General features: G+C 40.3%; 1 protein-coding gene across 4 annotated transcripts in view; it reads left to right on the forward strand.

Annotated features, from left to right (window-relative positions):
• STARD13 (StAR related lipid transfer domain containing 13) overlaps window positions 1–18,573 on the forward strand; it is a 158,098-nt gene that overhangs the window by 78,446 nt on the left and 61,079 nt on the right. Inside the window, exon 1 of one of the 4 annotated variants that reach the window (XM_044441637.1) lies at window positions 4,747–6,705. The exons of the other annotated variants lie outside the window; for them this stretch is intronic. The gene's annotated coding sequence lies outside the window, so the exon portion shown is untranslated. Of the gene's footprint in view, window positions 1–4,746; window positions 6,706–18,573 lie in introns of those variants that run through there. 4 annotated transcript variants of the gene reach the window in all.

Here is an 18,573-nt window from a genome sequence, read left to right on the forward strand (position 1 = left end):
ATTAATTCTTTAGACTGCTAGAAGATCAGAGAGAGACCTTAAACCCACAAAGACATAGTGACCTTGGTCATTCTGTAATAAAACACACAAAGGATGCAACATATAAGTGAAATAATAAATAATAAGTTTTGTTCAAATTTATTTTCCCGCATTGGTATGGGTCAAGAAATTATTATTAGCCATTCATGTAGAAACAGTTGCTCAATTAAAACTGGCAGCGTGTATGTTTGAAAGCATGTCTGTGCATGCACACACACACACACATTCCCAGCATTTTTAGTAAGGCTGCAGTTAATATTGACATTTTTCAGAACTGAGACATTCATCCTATTATTCCAACAGCTCCAGTGTATGTGCAACCTAAGTAATGCTGCAGAATCTACATACCATTGGCAATGCCAGGTATAACTGGATTACATAATGCTAGGGTAGCCTGTCACACCTGCACAGTAAGGAGCTTTTTCCATAGCTACTAGTAACATCCATATCACTATTAGCCAAATAACTTATAGTGCTGAAAAGCAAGAAGATCCTAGAGTCGTAATATTGTAGAATTTGTCCTTGACAAAGGTCATCACAGGTCAGGTTGCCTACTCAAACATTTTATTTTATAATTAATTGCATGTTTTTAGTCCTATCCTTTGTGCTTTATGAAAGATTAAGAAATTTAAAATATTTAACACATTTATGTATAAAAATAATTTAAAACAACAAAAATCCCCAAACCAGTTAAAGTGTATCAAATGTTTAACAAATGCCTGCAAGTAAAAGAAGGCCTTAAGCAAGCACTGAAAGTATTCAATGACAATCCCAGACAGATCTTCTTTGGGAGCCCTCACCTAAGGAACCGAGGTGGGTGGCTACAAAGAGGATCTTTCCTACAATGGCACCCAAGTTGTGGAATGAACTTCCCCAAGAGAATTCCTTGGTACCTACACTGGGGAACCTGGTTCAGCACCAGGTGACAACTTTTTATTTTCCCCAGACATTTTAGTTTTTCTATTTCTGTTTTGACCTGGTACTGTATATTAAATCTTATAAATCTGAGATGGATCAATTCCATAAAAGAAAGTCACAGCCTTGAATTTCCAAGAGCTGAGCAGGACTGTCAAGGACAGGGTATTCTGGAACTGATACCATTGAGCAAGAGTGATGTGGTTGGTTCAGGAAGCTAATTTTGCATGTCATAAAAAGATAAAGGCAAAGGTTTCCCCATGACATTAAAGTCCAGTCATGTCTGACTCTTGGGGGCAGTGCTCATCTCCGTTTCCTAGCTGAGGGAACCAGCGTTTAAGAAGGCAGCAAATAATTCAGCATTGCTGTTGTGTTTTTCATCCCATGGAAAGACACTTGCGGGGTTACAAGCTAGCCTAACAACTTGAAAAGCTCTTCTGCCTTCTTTTCTACAAACACATCTTCAGGAAAAGCCAAGCCCAGACCTTTTTCTTTCTCTGCTAATTTTCTACTTGAAGGAAATTTAGGAAGCTCAGTACTGTCAACAGAGTTCCTCAGTAGCAATTTTAGGCGAGATTTTCTACTGCTATGTGGAGATGCTGGGGACTGAACTTGTAATTTTCTGCATAGAAAGTGTGTTCTCTTTCTATTTTCTCATAGAAATTGTGTGATCTGTGTCTCCACCCAGACTTACATTGCATCACAACATTCAGGTCTCTAATCTCCCACCTGCATTTGAAGAGGTTCCAGGAGAACTAAAGATGTGTGAAGCTGACTTGAGATCCCTTCTGAGAGAAGCATCTTATTCCCCTTGATCAGTGCTGAAAATGAAACTGCTTGTTTTCTGAAGAAACATGCAAGGGAATATCACAGCAGGAGATTTTGACTTAACCTACTCTGTCATAATCCACCATGGTTTCTTTGTTTAATGGTGTGCCTGCAGGCTTATTTGGGAACTTCATCTTTAGCACTCTTGCAGGTCTTAGCAAAAGTAGTGCCAAAATTTTATATATCCAATATTTCGCTGTGCTTTGAAAACTGGAACGGGGCTGGAATTATCCCCCTTTTATAGGTACTGAGTCATTATTTCCTCATCATCGAGCTATTGCTGTGGATTAGGTACCACATCCCCTTGGAGAACCATTATAGTTGCTGCACTGAAGCAGGGAATGCTTGGATGTGGGCCTCAGCAGGAGAGCTGTGACTTGCAGTGGATGGAGCATTAATTTCACAGAATCCCGTTGCTCTTGAGACATAAAACTGCAAGCTGTATAAGAATAACTGCTTTCCACTAGGGCTCCTGGAAGGCAGGAAGGATTTTCGTTGTTATTTGCTTGCACTTTGCTCATAGAAAGACAGCTAATACCATGGCTCTGGTTTCTCTCTGTTATGTCTGCTAAATCATATTATGGAAAGCAAAACATGGCAGTTATGGGTTGCAGGGGGGAGATTCTTAACAATTCCATTAAAGTGTGTTTACTTCTGCCTTGAAAAGTAGTTAAACTTTTACCACCACAGCAATGGCTTCAAGTCTAGCATTTAGGCTTAGATGGTAGCATTTAAAGCATGTTGCCATCCATTTCAAGCCTCTTTTTCTATAGTAGGAATAGTTAACTATGTAATAACACTGTGAGTAAAATGAGATAAAGATTCAGTTAACACATGACAAGCAACACATGTTTCATTATCCACAACCACAGTTAATAAACTAAGAGAGAGTGTGCTGGCCCCCAACCCATATCTTGCTCCCAAACCTGGAACTGCAGGTTGGTGGGGAAGGAACCAAACCACTTGTTCACCCCCATTTTTTCATGGCTTCTGTGACATGCAAAGGACTGTTTGGAGGGCTTTCATAAGCCAAAGACAAAGTAATTCTATGAAATGCAAACTAATTCAAGGACAGACTATCTTTGAGGAGGCCACACAGTGAAATGTAGCTCCACAAGTCCATAAAAGTGTCTGTGTGGAAAAATTCCCACCTCACTTTCACAGGCAGAAGTTCAGTTTGAAATAGCTCTTTGTGGGAAACAGAATCTATCCTGACCCTGCAATTAATATCTGAGGCGCCAAGTGCCGCCTCCAAGGGCGGCAGTTGGCCCCCTAACCCTGAAATAATCTCCCCATGAGGCCTGTCCAGTGAAAAGCCTACCAGCCTTTCAGAGCCAGATTTAAAGATGCTTCTGCATCGTTAGAAACTAGTAAGGATATCTAATGGCTTGGTAGGAGCACCCATGCCAAGTCTATTCTGTATCAAATATTGTTTTAGTGGTTACATTTGTTTTTAAATGTTGTATGCTAAGATAATGTCATGGCTATTTATTTGTGTTATGGTCCTCTTTTAGGAACTGTTGTAAACTGCCAGAAAGCTTTGACTTTTAGGCAGTACAGAAAATAAAATCAGTTTCAAAAAGTTACCATATGTAAAGTTGCCAATCAAGGAAACACCATGCTCAGGTCTGGTAATTAACACTAAGTTTGACATTATCCCATTGCCAATGTACTCCACTGCACCCAGACATGCCAGGTTACCTGCAGGAACAACATAAGGTCTCCCCTGCTACCTGTCTCTTTAACACCTGCCACCTCACTCTGTCAAACTGCAGAGTTAGTCCTGATAGTAACTCCTACTTGTTCATCTGCCCATTGACTTCACAGGCCCCAAAATATCTTTCAAACAAGTACCTATGCAATTCGAAAATGACATCACAGCAGTCCTGGCTTTATAAAGTATTGCATATACTGATAAGCAATTCATAACTGATTGATAATTCATAGTGCCTCTGGGACTAAGCAGAGGAAACTCATCCCCGCCACCCCCCACAGTGCATACTATGAATCAAACTATTTAAAGCCTATACATTAAAACAGTTTCCATTTTGGTCTTGCAGGTGTACCCCGCATGGTTGTTGTGTTTTTCTATCTGATATTTTGCCACATAAAACACAAAGCAATGCATGTTCAGACAGGAAAAAATGCTTATAGTACCTGCATACCCCAAACAGCACGGTTAAGAATTCTGGGAATTTTAGGCCACTTTTCTGTCCAAGCCAAAACTCTTCCTGGAATCAAAAAAGACAAAATTGAGACTGTTGTATTTTGTGCACATCATGAGAGGCAAAAGAAAAAAGGGAAAACCACCAACTCATAGAGTTACCATAAGTCATAGATGGCTTGACAGCATAACAACAATTAGCAAAAATTCACTTGCTAGACCAAAATACATTTCAGGAAGAAAAATATGTGCAAACTATGTATTAATTTTCATCCAGATTTTTTCTTTTAAAATGCACACAAACTGTTGAAGAAATATTATTGGGAAAATGTGAAACTGAAATGAACAGATCCAGCCATTCTTATCTGGAAACTGTCCTGTACTGATTTAGGCTATTTACCAATCACAATGGCATTTATTCTGACAGACTGCACCTCTTCATCTTACAGTCCCATTCCTGAGATCTTTTCATCAGAGGTTCCAGGGAATGAATTCAGTACTAAGCACTTGCATTCAAACCATGTGTTCTGCCATGGAACTATGGAATTTCTCCAACTTGTTGAACAGTTCTGTCTGGTTATGCATACTGGAAGACTGGTCTCTTCATATAATAGTAGAGTTGGAAGGGGCCATGAAGGCCGTCTGGTCCAGCCCCCTGCTGTTGCAGGACACCAAGTTACACCATCCCACTCAGATGGCTGTCCAGTTTCTTTTTGAATGGGAGAGTGTGGGAGAGCCCACCACCTGTCTAGCCAGCTGGTTCCACTGACATATTGCTCTAACAGTGAGGAAGCTTTTCCTGATGTCTATCCTGAATCTGGGTTGTCACAGCTTGACTTGATTATTCCCTGTCCTGCACTCTGGTATCAGCAAGAAGAGATCTTGACCTTCCTCTTTGTGACAGTCTTTCAGATACTTATAAATTGATACCATGTCCCCTGTGAAGTCTTCTCTTCTCAAGGCTGAACATGGCCAGTTCTCTCAGTCTCTCCTCAAAGGGCAGTGCTTCCAAACCCTGAATCATTTTTGTTGCCTACCTCTGGACCTTTTCTAATATTTCTGCATCTTTCTTAAATCTTGGTTCCCAGAACTGGACACAGTATTCCAGATGAGGCCTGACTAGTGAGGAATACATGAGAGGACATAGCCCAGTGCTATCCAAATGCTCCTTTCATGTATAAAGTCCCTCCAAATCCTACCAGTAGGATCTCAGTAATCAGGATCTTAGATAGCAAGCCTGGGAACTTAGGGTGTGGAAATCTACAACCTGCCCCAGTATATAGTATTGGGATAGATGGATAAATGCTGTACATATTTCCCCATATCTCATGGATAAGTTACTAAGGATGGTTTGCATAGCAGTTTGGAAAAGAATGTGACTCAGTAGAAGACCATTTTCTCATCATGTCCAGCAGCCTTCTAAGTACATTTTACAAATGTGAGTAATCCTCACAGTTTTCTGTGAGCAAAGAAAGTAAAAATCTTACCTAAATGTCAGGAGTACCAGAAAAGGCAGCTTAAAGATGGTGGTTCTAAAGGCTTGCTGGACTAAAATGCTTCACTTCCTGTCTAAAAACAAGCCACAATTCCAGATAAATCTCTTTGAAAGACTGGTCTAGATCTTGGGCAGCACAGCTGAAAAGGCCCTGTCTCAGGTGCTTTATTTCATTTAGCCTGAAGACCCAAAGCAGAGCTTCAGAAGATGAATGATGTTTTAAGGCTTTAAAGGTCAAGTGAAGCTGTGGACAAGGCTGGTTAACTGGCTATTGTCAGAACTGTAAGTGCTATTGAACTGATTGGAGCTTTTAGACTCTCTCCAAGGATATATTAGCCTAAAATGAATGATGGAACTTCTCTGCTTTGTCCAAAAAAGTGCTTTCATTCATCAGGTGAAACTGGTTAAAACTATGCCTAGTAACCTTTAACACTGACCAATGCACTTAGCAGCATTCCCGAAGTACAAGCCAGCTACTTCTGCCAGTGTGACCTACCCAGAACTGGTTGTGCACTTATTCCTGACTCACCAAAAATTCCAGCCATACTTTTTATCTAAGCCTCAGTTCATCCTCTGTCACCTAGTCTAAAATTGCTACCAGACACCTTCAGCATCCCAAGGTTAGAAGATTGAAAAAAGAAATATAGCCAGGTGCCATTCCATGTTGACACTTAGCAATAAGGTGTTCATTTCTTTTAGAACACTGTAGTTTAAAATATACCATGTGTTTTGCCATATGCTGTTATTCAGATAGGAAAGTGCTGCATCACATTGCCTGGGTTCTTCAGGCTTGAAGGTCACAGCTCTCTTGTCATTACTTCTCAGCATTATTGATTTGACTACATGGTTGACTTTCATGTGCACCTCATTAAAATGAGTAATTGTTTTCCAAGTTTCAAGTGGAGTAGCAGGTCTTTTCACTGCATAATTACATGATTTACTCTGTACAGCTAGTGGTAAGAGAAATGGTTTACACAGGATCCAGCTGTGAGTTTTCATTTCTTGAAGAACAGAAGGCGGGACTAGAAGCCAACCCTAAAGCCTTGCAGGGCATTGAGCAGCCCAGAGATGATGTAGAGCACAGCCTTGCGGACAAGCATTGTGGAAAGATTAGCTGGCAGAGATAACCAACAGGAAATGCTCGGTGGCAGAGTGAAACCATCTGTCAGATTCTGAATGGTTCTTTTCTCAATAAGCAGAAAATGAAGTAAGGAAGAGATTTTGTTTCAAGAAACAGCGGTGCCTTAGGATATTTGTGTACAAAGTAAGTTTGCATCATCTAGTAATTGTGGTTTATTACAACAATAGCTAATGCCATATGACATGCTCTTCAGTTTAGCGAGAAAGCAAGCCTGTGCTTATCTTCTTTAAAGGTTTTAAGAACATGTTAAACATGTATCCAGGCTTATCTTGGAGTTATTTATTTGAACAAATTGCAAACAAGCTTTCAAAATACTTATGCTTCAGTTTGTCGGTTTCATGACATTGTCTTTTTGTAGAACCACATCTGAAATGGAAAATAATTGAGAATGGTCATGCTGACTTTACTGATCGGGAGTATGCCAGGATATCATTTGTGTTAGTGTTGTTGTTGGAAATTTTATCTATATGATCCCATTTACAATTTGTAAAGGGATGGGCTTTGTCTTTTTATTTTAGGATACATATGAATGAATTACATAAATTAATGAATTCATAACATGATCATTGAGAAGAATATATCCAGAATGTTTCTGAAATTATATTTTTTAGTCCTATAGTGTTGTTAAATCTTTGTGCATCTAACCTTCTGAAGACCTGATGTTTTTATATTTTTTTACTTCTTCAAAATAATTTTCCTGGTTTTCCACAAGTTTTTAAAGGTGAATGATTATCTGTGTGTCCTAGGTGAAGTTCTGAAAGGGAAATTGTGTAACTTGTTTCCTATTTATTAATTTGTTCTTGATGAGTACAAGACTCCTACTTTCTCATGGCTTGAGATGGAGGTTATAATAGCAGGAGCTGCTGCTGCTACCCTGTGCAAGACCCTTGTAATTTGGGCATTTGGCATCAGACAGTTCTCCTATCATTTGTTCAGCAATAACACTTTTGTCATTGTAGTTTCAATGGACTGCCTATTCTCAGCCAGAAGTGGAAGCTTTAGCTGCAACTCCTCACACACGCGCACACACACACACACACACCCACACACACCCACTATGGCCCAATATGGATGACAAAACATTGTAGCATGTGTGGGAAAATGGCTGCAGTCCAATGTCTGGAATCATTTATCTTCTGGTGGAGCTTGGAAGATGACTGCTTTATGCATTTTACAGAACTCCCTGTTGATTGATGTCATTTACTTAGGGGGCTGTGATCTGTTGTTGATGACAGGGTAAATGAGTTGGGGAACACACATTTTTGGTACTGTTCTACTTAATGAGAGCATGAAAAAAATTAGGTTCAATTCTGCCCAGTATCCCTGATACCCTGTTCTTTTAAATAATGGCACATTTATGTGTTTTCTTCACAGCCACGCAGATCTAACTGTTTCTTAGCCATAAAACCTTCCTCTTTCCAGCTTTGGGAACTGGTTAGCCAAGACTTAAAGTTCCCCACCAGCACTAGCAATCCTTTTTAGCTCAAGAGTTTCTCTGGAATTTGTGCTGATGTTACTGCTGGGGCTTGTGGGAAAAGGAAGTGGATTGAGTGTTAAGTGTGTGTAGCACATGCACTATTGATCTGCTTTTCAAGACACTGTCATTTACTATGTTGTGATCTGCTGAAGAGGTTGCATAATAATGTGGCTTCTGCACACACAAACCCCTGGTAGCAGCTTGGCAATGTGCAACACGTGGCACTTAAAATTGCTACAGTCTGCGTGTGTTGCACCTTTAGCAACAAAAGCAATGATTTTGGCAATCAAAGTCATGTTGGTTTTCCTTTAGAGGAGAGAAAGAAACCATTTTCTCTGTGCTACTGTTAGTCTACCTTTGAAAGCGCAAAGGCTTTCGAACCTTTTGTTCCACCACTTACAAGATCCTGCACTTGACTAACCCTGTCATACGCTGAACTTGGTATTTGCTGTACATAAGCAATTTCCTTAGATCCTGACTTTGTCAGTGAAATCAGATTGTAGCATTTTCACTGATGAATAAATAGCAAATGTGTTTGCTAATTAAATAGGTTGCTTCAGTATTCAGAAGCCAAAAAGGAAAGTTGCTTTTATTTTTAAAATTGTCCATATTTATCTGGAACTTACTTACAGATTATAGGACAGTTTGCACAGATATATTAAGGCAAAAATGCCCTAAAATAATGAAACATTCCCTTGCCCATCCTTCAGTGGTTGTTAACAAGTTTACATATGGTAAAGTGAATATCAAAGCACTACAAGAAAAATTTTCTTTATATATGAAAAGTGAGCAATATTTGTGTGCCTTTCATATATTGATAGTGCTCTTCTGAAAGAAAAGCTACAACTATCAATAAATATAAATAGACCATAATTAGTTACAGCTAGCCAGCTATGGAGCTGATTGCACAACACTTCACTGCAACGCCTGTGGAACACGTGCAGCCACCGTGTGCATACACAGCCCCTGCTTGGTAGTTCTGTTGTGCGAACCCAGCAAATGTAGGTTATATGAAGGTTAAACAGCTCTCACATAGTGATTTTACCTGAATCCATCCCTTCCTCTTGTACTCAGCCTTGTTGTAGGAATCAGGCCAAGCTGGGAGGAAATCCACACACACTCTCAGAAGTTCAGCTATGCAATGGGCAACCTTCTTTTACTGCACATGCAGTAAAAACAAAGACTGCAAGTCACACTCATGGAAAACAGATGCTTGTGCAGCGTTCAGTTGTGTCTCAGTTCCTGCTCACTAATGCCCAGAAGTCAGACTCAAAGCTGGGAGAAAATAGGCTAAAGTCTGGGAGCTGAGCCCAGGGAATCCAATGGATTCCCATTCCCAAAACAGGTTCCTCACATATCCCTACCCTCACATACTCACTATGGTCATGTAACATGAATATTTAACATAGTAGCTATACATGCCATGGCTTATTGTGGTTATAACAGTCCAAAACAAGTTGTAGCATGTTGTTAACTACAAACAACCCAGAGTTCACAACCTAACAACAAACCATGGGGGTTTTTTTCTTGATTGTTTGTGGTTAATATCCTTTAGTTAAACCACAATGAGGGGTCTGCAGGTAGCCACATCCCACAATTTAACAGTAATCCATAGTCATTCTGTACTCTGTGTTGTCATGTTTGAACCTGGCAATTTCAGCTTGGCAGCAGAATACTCACACAGCAGAATCATGTACCACCATTTTTAAAATGAATTATATTGAACTGCGCATGAGAGGAAGCCATGACAGAGGGAACAATTATGTTAGAGTCCTTCTTAGTTTTGTATAAGCAGGGAAGTTTTAGAGTTATTGTGAGGGGCAGAATCAAGATAAGATCCTTAAATGTTCAGGCATTTACTATTTCAGCTGTAAGCAGAAATATCATGCAGCAGACTGGGTTTATTTATTGGGCATTTAATAAAAGAAATGTGTTAGAGTTTAAACTTTGGAAATATCTGTTAAAGTGCAGACCTGTGTGATTGCACACAACCTGTCATGCAGGCATCTGGTGGAGCTCAGTTGGAGCAGGAAGGCAAGGATTCAGGGCTTTGGGTGGCACACAACATAACTCCCAAGCTAGGAAAGAACCATGCTGGCTAAGAAGGTAGAAAGGTACCTTTCAAAGCAGAGTCCCCTATCTAGCCTTTGAAGGTTTTTCTAAGTGGGGACTCTGTCCTTCTTATGGAGTATACATGTGTCTTATCTTACCAGCCATAGGATTGTGCCCTTAGATTCCTGCTCAAAATGACTTGTCTCAAAGCAACTTCAGAGCAACTTTGGCCATTTGCCAAAAAAGGTAATGTTCGTTCATCTTAAGCATTGCTTGGCTGATCAAAGCATCTTTTTGTGCTTTTTATTACTACCAATGCTTTAGGGTTTCACACATTTCTAATCCACCCAAATACATAGGCATAATTTAAATATAAAACTGTATAGCGAGCTGCTGAAGATAAACAGTATGGACCACACTTATGGTTTTTTTTAATATCACAAGCAGAAAATGAACATACTTGCAAAATATTGCTAGGTAGGAACTATGCAAACATTCAATCTTATGTAATCTTTTATTTAATCACTTCTGCTATGAAATACAGAGCTGTGGCAAGCACATCCAGTAAAGTTTGTCTCTACATGTTGTAGACCTATAAGTACATACCTTTTTCATTGTACTTTTCAGTTGTAAATATATTCCATAAAAGGGATAACCTCTTTTGATGCTATGAAATCTCAGGTAAAGTTGTTTCAGTTCACCTGGGTTTCTTTCGTACATTAACAGAGAACTGTATCCAGGGATCTCATCCTTCTAGAGCAAAGCTTCCCCCTTCTACCAATAATGGAAACCATGTTATTATCCTGCATGACTGTCAAATCCAATACTTTGATTCTGGTTGTACTGGCTGTTGTACAAGGCAGTGAACAAGACAGTGAACAAACTATTCTGTAAATCATTGCACAAGGTATCACCTTTTGAACAACTCATTACAATTTTATTAGAGTAGTTGCTCCTTGCACTAGTTGTGTGAGTTGGGATAGCAGTTGGGCAGCTTCTAAAAGAACAGTGCTTGTATTTCTTCCTTCTATCCTAATGTTGGATACAATCCAGAACTAGCAAGCAATACTTAGTTTAATGCAGTTGTAAATTAGTTGTGCAATGTCTTATAGAACCACTTGTGCAACACTTTGAGTAAAATGCACTGGACAATAATGAGCACATTGGTTCTTATTACCTTTTAAAATGCCTTGCGAAACAGCTTGTATGAGATCTCACAAAAACTGTTGGATCTGACGTGCACAAGGGTAAAGCAGGGTTTCTGCGCGTGATAGAAACTTTGCAGTACAGTCCAGATAATAGTACAATTCTGTTGTAGTCTGATAAAAGTATACTAGTGAAAAAATATGCAATTGCCATTATGTGTTCACCACCTCCCTGAGCAGCGAGACATCCCAGGACCAATGTTTCCCTAAGTTTGCTTTCCTTTTAAAGAAGTACTCCTTGGAGACTGATGGCATTCTGTAATAACTTGATTTATTTACAGATATTCATAGGCCCAATAAACATGAAGCCAGATCTGCTGTGCTTGCTATTCCACAGCTTTTCAATGATGAAATATCATGATGAATTTCCTGGAGCATTTGTCATCAGAGAAGGAACTTGAACCTTCATATCCAGATGCCCCAAGGGAACAGGTTGCCTCAGAGGAACCTGATCCCACCAAAGCTAGCCTTGGCCCTTCAGGGGTGATACCCTCTTGAGTGGCAGAAGGCTCAACTTCTGGGACAGAGAGATGCTGAGCAGCCACCTAGGCCAGAAGGACACTATCACCTCCAGAATCAGACCAGTAGAGCTCCTTTAAGAAATAGTGCTTGGCTACCAAAGAGGACTCTTCTGAAGCAGGGCCCATTGTGTAATACAGCTAATTCCTGGATGGGGCTCACAGAGCTTTTACTGCATCAGCTCTCACTTGTAACTTGGGAATAATGTGTGATCTCTTGCTCTAGTTTCTCTGTTGTGTTTTGTCCCTGACCTTGCCATGTGTTTCAGTCTCTGGACTGATTCCTGGACTTCTACCCAACTCTGCTTCTGAGCTGTCTCTACTTAATTCTTGTCTGAGACACAGTCAAGGCCAAAAGACATTCCTTTGGAAAAGCCCTGGTAAATGTGAACTTAATCGTTTCCTGCTAAATTGACTAATTCATTGTCATGTCCCTGTATTTGCTTTGCAAAGAGTCAGGACTCCGCCTATAGCTGGACAAGTACATATAAGACATTTTCACCAGGGATCATGACCTACTTGCCTGCTCACATATTGCAGGAAGCTCTTTCTCACCTGCTGTTCATTGTCTACCTATGCAATAACTTGTTTCACATTATGTTCTAGAGCTGGGTATGCTAAATGAGGTGGATATATCTAATTAAGAAAATTGAACAGAAAACTTACACTCACAATAGAGCTGGCTGTGCCTATGATAGAATAGCTCCAACTCAAACATATTCAGCAACTTGTTTTCTGAAAGGGCAGCTAAGTGGGAGACAGGCAGTATACAGACATTTAGTGTCCATTGGCATGCAGAGGCATGCATGTGCACTGGTGCAGGGATGCCTCTTCCCCCAGTAAACCACTCCCCACAAAAAAACAAAGATAACATTAGAGCAGAAAATCAGCAGGGACATGTACCAGGAGGGAGAGGGAGTGGGGGGGGGGGGAGAGAGAACGCACTCCCGATAGGGACTCTATATGAACATGTAGTCTGCAGAGGTCCCCTGTCCAGCTTCATGGGATGACCGCAGGAGAAAAATATTTCCCTAATTGTAAACCCCTGTCCAGTCCTACATAGGCTAGGCTGAGAGTTGGTGATTATCCCAAAGTCACCTAGTGGGCTTCACAGTGGAGCAGGCACTAGAATCTGGATCTCCCAGTCCAATATGGTAACCACTACACCATACTTTATCCCTGAATTTTTTCCTCCACCAGGATCCAACAAGCATGGGAGGACTTCACCCCACCCTAGGTTACACTACACTGGAAGCACTGATGGGGAGGCACCTTTAGCAGCTCTTTCTATTTCAAAACCAGATGGTTATTTATAGTTCCTAAATTAATATCATGACTGGTGCTGTCTTGAATTGGTGTATCTGCCCCATGTTGTTTGCTTTGATGGTAGCAACTCTCAGGTGTCTCAGGCAGACATTCTTCTCCCAGCTCTAAGTTTTGAGAGTCTAAGTAGGACCATCTCTGCTATTAGGCAGAATGAAACCATCACTTTAAACAGGACATGCTGGGAGGTGGCAAGGTGTTGGAATATAGAGTTGTGGGCCAACTGGCTCCTACCCCTGAGCGATGCCCAAAGATATATAACCTTGAAATGTAAAGTTTACACATCCATGGAATAACAACTCATATAAAGCTGTTTTCTTTACCTGAGTCTAGGTTTCCAAGTGTCTGCAGTTCTATAAGCAAATTGCATCAGTGATTCACTCTAAGAAAGCTATTTGTATGCATATACTGTCATGAGAATGTCACTTCACACCTGTGTACATAAAATGTTACTAGTTCATACAGGAAAAGAAAAAGTAAGACTTTCCACATTGGAAGCAGCTTTTGATCTTTGGTCTGGAGAGCATTTGAATAGAACATAGCCTGCTATAGCTTTCTACCTAGTCGCTTCTTGGACAAAGAATAGTGAAGTTCATCCACTGCTTTGTATATTTTTTTAATCTTATAAAAAGATCAGATGCTTACTTTGAGGAAACACTTATGGCAACTCTACCAGCCTTATTTTCTTAAACAACTGTTCATTATGCTCCTCTTGCAATACTGTGCTGCAAAACCATAGATTTTGGAGCATCATAAGGATATAAGATACAAATGAAATCAGTACAGCTGATCCTATAAAATAGAGAATATTACCTCACTATCCACTTCTTATTGTAAAGATTTTGCAATCCTGTAATCTATAAATGATTTATTTTAGAGTAATGTCATTAAAATTTCTCTTGAGCCACCCTTTGAACATCAGAGCCTTTAATGTTATAAAAACCATAATATTACTTACACAAGATTTTTGTTTAATTTCAGCTGTCTCCACAAAATTCTATGCTTGTTCACTCAGAACCCTAAGTCCTTTTATGTCTACACTCTACTAAGTCTGCTTATGATTGTAGCATAAACGTACTTCCAGATGAGGCTTTATCATCCCGTCATCCTGCTTCATTCATGGAATTTTACGCAGATCTAAATGTTGTCATCATCCACTTGTAAGCAACAGGTAAACAGGTGTGGGTGGGTTTCCACACACCCAAAAAGCCTTTAAAGAAGAAAAGCTGGAAAGGTTGCACGATGTATTTTGACTGGTAGCACTATGCAGCTCTCTGGGTGGAACACCCTTAGGGCAAGTGCCAGATTATATTAATTGCACAGTGTGTAGCTGAGCCTCACATTTACCTGTGCTCTGGAATAAAAGTGTGGAGCCCCAATTTAATTCAGACCACTGTGCACTGGGAGGGGAAAATTAAGCATTCCCACTCATGTTTGCTTCCTCCAACCCCCCCACCATATGTGGGGGTTAAAAACAAAAAAGCCACCATTGATTTACAAATTCAGCTATAATGATAAGGCTCAATCCTTGCTGCATAATTAAAGTAATGTGTAGTTTGACCCTTGGTGAGCTTAAGGGCATACATTCTTCCACAAGTGCATATTATTTCAAGTTATCATAAGGCCAAAACATGCATTGCTTTAAATCTGTATTTAGTATCTGGGTCTCTTACTCATTTGTACTCTAGATTAGGTGCAAGACTCTAAGTGAGTTCGGTAATGAGGGCTTTTAAAATCTGGATGGGGAGCCCTATACCTAGTCAGGACTAAAAATAAGCAAAAGAAAAAATCTGCTGAACACAGATTTAAAGTAATGTCAGTTTAGGGGTTGTGGTTTAAAATATCAAAGGTATAAGAAAACTTTCTATTGAAGCAAATCTAGTCATTGGTCTGGATCAATTTAAACTTATTCAACTCTAAGGCCCATTGAAAGCAATTGAATTTGGAATAGTCATAAGTAGTATTTGTTTCATTCAGACACAAGCAGGTCTGTACACACTTATCCAAGAGCAAGAACCACTGAATTCAGTGGGACTTCATTCTGGGTAGACATGTAGCCTTTTTTTAAACTTAGGTACTCTGAGTAAATCTTTGTTCAGTGTAAGAAGGAAAACATGGAAGGTGCTGGAACTGGAATCACATCTACAGATCTTTTCCACAATTTCGTTGCATGCAGGATCTGGTCACTTATGAGGCTGATAGTTGTAAGACTGAGCATTTCATTTCCAGTACCAAAAGATAAAGAAAATAAAGCCAAATGAAAATTAGCTTTAAAAAAATCCTCTTAGATTTTATGTGCACAAGGATGTTCTTCCTAAATTTAGGGAAATTGTGTGGGTTATTCACAACCACCCCCACCCCCTGCTTAACATTTGGCTTCTTTCAAGTCATTATTGTTTTGCAGGGTAAGCTTCTACTTGCTGTGGAAAAGAGGGTTTCTACTTGCTGTGGAAAAGAGGGTTTCCATAGGCAAAACTGAATCGGAAACTAATTGATATTGATCAGCAGAAATTCAATCTCCTTCAGTATGGTGCCACCTTATGTCACTAGCATAAACAAACACTTAAATAATTAATCCTAACATCGGTTCTCTCATGCACACTAAATAAATGTCTGGTCTGGTAACACAAATCGTGGTTGGCACCAACATAATTGTATCACATTCAGTCATTGGTAGTAGCCCTTTCTGCCTTCCATGAGGTATATGTTCCAAAATCAAATTCACTGCCAAATATTCAGATGTTAGTTTGTGCTTGTATGTGTGGCTTTATGGTCGTTAACATGTTGAGGAAGGACTATTGTTCACTGGTACAGCATATGTTTTGCATGCAGAAGGTCCCAGATTCAATTCTTACCATATCCAATTAATGGTTAGGTACACAAGTGAGTAGGTATCAGTTTTAAGAATCCCTGTAGCTATGTCCCCAAGGACAATCCAACATTTCCAACAGCTCTGTTGATCCATATCAGCAAACCAAGTCTTCCCAAAATACTTTTCGGTACAGCAAGAACAATATATCATTACAGGGAAAAAATATCTCCCTCCAGATACTGCAGCTGTGTTCAGAAGGAACAGGGAATCCAGGGTGGGGTTTGTCAGTGTTCTTGTATCCCCACAAGCCCCAAAATTATTAAGCCACTAGTTAGGTAACAGGTGATGAGAAAGACCTCTGCTTGATGCCCTCAAGAGCAGCTGCCAAAGTAGATGATACAGAACTAGATTCGTCTCCCAGTAATCTTCCTACTCCAGAACGCCTCACTTTAAATGAGAAAGACTTGAGAGTTTGTGGCTGACACTCCTACTTCTTGCCTTGAATTTTGAGGTCCAGGTGCCTTTGTTCTCCTTAGTTCCACCTTCATTCAGTTTCTTAAACAATGCTATTGGCCATTAGTGTGGTCGGAGACTGTTTAGTGTAGCAAAGTGATTTACTTTGATCTACAAACTGAACAGCTTTATTTGCAAGATCAAAGCAAACCATTTTGCTGTATTGCTCAAGTCCTATACAAGCCAATAAGCTCTGGGTTTTTAAGGTTGAGCAAAAAAATGACAGACAGCATTTTCAACTATCTGCACTTCCTCTCATGTCTTTAAAAACATACTTTTCAACATCTGCATGAAAGTCTCCAAAGATCATCTAGAAATGCTATCCTGGGACAATTGGATTGTGTAGGACGGGATAAAAATATTCCAAATAAATAAATGAGTTGTGGATGTTCATCAATATGGCTATGATGGTTGGTTGTCTAGTACCTTGCCATATGACTCTGGGGAGGTCCTGAATCAGTGTCTGAGATCAGCAATGGGCTGGTTAGGAGTAAATAAAGTGAAATTAAGACCAAAGAAGAGAGAAGTGCTGTTCATCAGAAACTCTACCATTCCAGGGATAGGCTCTTGGACTGTTCTGTGTGGGCCTGGTCTACTCAGGTTTGTAGTTTGGGAATATTCCTGGACCTCATCTTGTTATTAGACACTCAGGTACCAGCTGTGACCAGAAGAGCTTCACACAGCTGTAGCTGATGTACCAGCTGGGCAATTTCTGGTATATGCAAATCTGTCTGTGCTTCTACATGTATTATTATGTCTTGATTGAACTCTTCTAACATGCTCTGTGTTGAAGACCCCTGCAACTTCTATGAATACAGAACACTGCTGCCAAACTACTGACTGGGGAAACATGTGACTTATTCATTGCATTGACCATGATCTCAATTCAAAGCGCAAGTTGTTTCCTTTGAAGCCCTTGATAGCTTGAGACTAGGCCACATGAAGGTTTGTTCCTCCCAAGTGATCAGCTTCTGCACCCCTATTGCATCAGCCATTGCCAGGGAATACCCAAGGTATTTTGGTGCCTGAGGCAAAGAACAAGATAGCACCTCTCAGTCCATGTACAGAAGTACAGTGGATTGACATTTGAAACTTACTTCAACACTGACCAACATCCTTCATCACACCTGAGGTCAGCTTAAGTGTCATGGGGCATACTTAGCTCTGTTCTCCAGTACTTTGTCACCATTCCTGGCCCCTCAGCTTCTGCAACTTAAGTTGTGTGCTGCAGAATACCTCGTAACAGGGCTCTCCCCAGCCATTGTCTGCAGAGACAATGTTACCAGGACTTCCTATTCTGGTGGCAGTGCCTCAGGTGCTTAAGTTATTTTCTATTTGAGTTCCCCTGGCAATTAAGGACATTGTCATACTTGCACATATCATAAGAAGGCAAGACTTGCTGGAGAAGACAATGATGCTAGAGAAAGTCAAAGGCAGAAGGAAAAAAGGAATGGAAGGTCTGGGGCTTGGGCAGCAAGCTATGAAGATTGGAACATTGGGACCAGGATACAGGTGCAAAGTGGGGTCCTGCAACAGGTTTAGGGGGCAGAAGCAAAAGGCATATTTGTTTGGCAGTCCAGAGTCAAAGCCAGGGAGACAATAAGGTTCAGCCAAACACACAGTCCAAGACCATAATCTAAGAAAACAACCTAGAAGTCAAATGCGAGGAAAACATTCTAGAACAAGCAAGATTGGGGAAGTAGGGACTGCTGGAAACAGGGATGAAAGTAGGAACAGATTGGAAGCAAGCCAGAACACAAGAGAGTGATAAAGTTATTTTGTGTTACTATGGCTGAGAGTAGCAGTGCAGGAAAGCTTTTTATGCAGGTCTCAGGGCCTCCAGCTGCAATGCATTACTGCTCCTCAGCTGTTTCCTGCAAGCATTGGAAAAGGTGTTCCTGGTTCTCCAGGAACTTGCAGGGTTGCTTAGGCCCTGATCCTGACAAGGAAAACCAACTAAGAGGTGGATTAATTTCACAAAGGAAGGCATAGCCTTAAATTTCTAACACTAAGTAGGGATGTCATGGTTTGGACATTCTGGAGGGCTTTCGTTCAATATAAGTTGGAGATGACTTGGCAGCACATAACAAC

Source organism: Varanus komodoensis, unplaced genomic scaffold, assembly GCF_004798865.1.
Source record: "Varanus komodoensis strain SLA01 unplaced genomic scaffold, ASM479886v1 scaffold4, whole genome shotgun sequence".
NCBI classification, from domain to species: Eukaryota; Metazoa; Chordata; class Lepidosauria; order Squamata; family Varanidae; genus Varanus; species Varanus komodoensis.